A 2,911-nucleotide genomic window follows, 5' to 3' on the forward strand; every position below is an offset into this window, starting at 1 on the left:
TAGCCTCCACTGCCGTTAGCTTCCCGGCTAGCCGCTAGCTTTGATTCAGTTTACAATAACGTTACTCAAACTAAACAGTGGGAAAAGCAGCTACGGCTAAATTAAGACTTTACATTAATAATAAAAACAAGTATTAAGTGATTGTGTTTTAATTGAGCACAAGTAATGTGGAACTGACGTAACCCACTATTATAAATAACGCTGTTACGGTATATAATATATATATATAGATATATTTTGTGTTTGTGGGTCTTTGCTGTCTCAGCTAGCAGTTAGCCGAATTAACCGTTAGCTAAACTAACATTAGCCTTCCGGTGGAGGCTAAAAGCAGACCGCTACTGTGGAACGGATCGTGAAGTGCCGTAAATCCCTGGTAAATCCTCGCACATCATGATTATCATCTGCGTTTGCGCTAACATATTGCACATGCGCAGAACGGATCGTGCAGGCAGGCAAATTCAAAGCTTTCTCCACTCTGCAAGATATGAAAATATGTTACAGAATATCAAACCCTTTTTTCTTCAGGGTTTTCTTTGTTTTAAAAAGCAATCCCATTTGAGACTTTTTTTGTCTAAAATATTGTCTGAATCATCCATTAATTATATATACAGAACTGTAAAGAAGGACCTAATAAAATTAAGTACACAATACAGTACTTTTATCTGAGGGCATGGTGTGGCGTTTGTGTGCGTGTGTGTGTGGATGTGTGTGTGTGTGTGTGTGGCTGAAGGAGTGTGAGTTTCCTGTGAATCAGGACAGGAGTCACGTAAACAATTCTTAATTGACTCCCACCAGCATATGATTCATTAAATTTGAATCATATGAAAAGCTAGGAGAAGTTTGTCCGCAGGACGGAGAGAAAGTGATGGCAAAGAGCAGAGGGGGAGTTGAGGTGGGTAAGAGGGGGAGTTTTAGGGAGGAGCAGGGAGTGGTGGGGTGAGGTGTTGGATTGAGGTTTTGGATTCTCTCCTGCATGTCGGGACTCATTCCTGCGCTCTCCTCTTGCTCTGCACATCTGTGAATCACCGTCTGTTCTTTGGCATTCCATCTTCAAATAACACCTTCAAAACATGTCACACGCTTCTATTGCCTATGAGTGAAACCTTGTGGATTATCGTGACCTCTGCAAAAGGAGGTTATCTTTTGTTGGTGTTTGTTAGCTAGGTATCTTACGTCTGTTCCAGTGAGATTTGGTGAAAAGTTACTCTATGAGCCATGGGAAATCTTCCATCATGAGACATTTTATGATTTATTTTCCACCCACAAAGGTCTTTCTGACATTATTGAAAAACTACTTTTTAAGTCTTGCTGTTTTACTATTAATTCTTACAATATTACGAATATTGTTTCAGAGTTGAACTCCTGCATCAAACCTGATGGTTTTTTGAACCAATGTTATCAGATCAGCTGTTTATTCAGTCTGCAGCTCCTCTATATTTTGTTCTGCATTCAGTTTTCTGGCATTAAAATAAAGTAACTGTTAGATGGTTGTATGCAAACAGGAAGCAGAATAATCCAAAACAAGAGGACAAGGGAAGAACCATAGAAATAAAAGGGTAATTCTATAGGTATAACAATAAATGGTATTTCTATGGGGAAAACAATCCAACTCAGATTCCCAGCTCCCACACACACACTGCAGAACACACAACAGCAGACCAGAACTCAACAAGCCTTTTTCAAATCAAAGCAGAGAATGGTTGTCCAGCACAACAAACAGTCTAACCGTACGTTCACACCGCCACTGACTTGAGCGTCTAAAGTTACCGGAAGTCATTCATTTTCAATGGAAGCCGGCTTCTCTCAGCTGCAAGGAGCGGCAAATCTGTCGGCGTCGGTTTTGGGCGTTTAGAGCGTGTTGAGCGTCAATCAGAAAGTTGAAATTTTTCAACTGTTTATGGTAGAGCTATGACGCGGTTCAGCGGCAAGCAGCGGCTAACGCCAGCCGCCAACGAATATAGACGTCCTCACGCTGGCTGATCCTGGAGAAACATACGATGTAATCTTTCGTTCCTACACACATTAATTTGAGGACAAGCTCATAATCGCCGGTTGCTGGGTTACCTTTCTATAATACAACGTTGTTTGTACATAGGAACAAGTAACGCTACCTGCGGTCACATCCGCTCACAGTGAAGTCCGGCACGGGTCAAGATTAGTCTGGCGGTGCTCGCTCTGCCTGCACGCCTCTATGGTCAGCGGCTAACGAGCGAGCCATAGCGGCATGCCAGCGGTAAAAAGCGAGCTAACTGCACAGACCCCGTTGCGACCAATTAATAACTTCTGTCAATATATGTAATTTATAAAGGTTTCTAGTGTCAGTGTATTGGCCGTGGCAGCGTGCGCTTCTCCCGGTCGAACAGAAAACGCCGCCACGTCAGAGCGGCCAAAGCGTCACAAAGCTTCCCCGTACTTTTTGACAAGCGTCTTTGGCGGGGCGGCCAGAGCTTTTTTGCAGCTCAAGTCGGTGGCGGTGTGTACGTACGGTAAAGCTATTATGGCAACACAGATTCAAACCAATTGCACATACTACATAGTACGAGTGCAGGTCCAGCAGGGCGCTGACCAATCAGCCAAACGTCTCTGGAGGACTGTCGGGGGTCAGAGGACAGCGACTACGAGGCTGAACAGGACTTGAGTGACGGCGAAAACGACGACGACGAGGAGTGGAATTACCTGGAGCTCTTCCAGCTGCACAACAACCTGAAGTGCTTCGAACAAATCTACTACAACAATGCAATGGTTGACCAGCAGGTAGGTAACTCATAAAAACATATTTAGGGCCCGAGCGCCGACAGCGGCGAAGGCCCTATTGTAGGCCTAATTGAAGGAATTATCCTTTTTCTTTCTTTCTTATTATTTTCCGTCAAATGAATTGCCTTTTTGGAGGACTTATCATATTCAAAAACTC

At 43.6% G+C, this 2,911-nt stretch overlaps 1 long non-coding RNA gene across 1 annotated transcript in view; it reads left to right on the forward strand.

The window, feature by feature from the left end:
• The first annotated feature begins 2,404 nt into the window (after nt 1-2,404).
• The window catches only part of LOC116698850 (uncharacterized), a 21,212-nt gene continuing 20,705 nt past the window's right edge, over nt 2,405-2,911 (forward strand). The window contains exon 1 of the long non-coding RNA XR_004334317.1: nt 2,405-2,754. This is a non-coding gene — a long non-coding RNA (uncharacterized LOC116698850). The remainder of the gene's footprint in view (nt 2,755-2,911) is intronic.

This window comes from Etheostoma spectabile, chromosome 12 (genome assembly GCF_008692095.1).
Source record: "Etheostoma spectabile isolate EspeVRDwgs_2016 chromosome 12, UIUC_Espe_1.0, whole genome shotgun sequence".
In the NCBI taxonomy this organism is placed as follows: domain Eukaryota; kingdom Metazoa; phylum Chordata; class Actinopteri; order Perciformes; family Percidae; genus Etheostoma; species Etheostoma spectabile.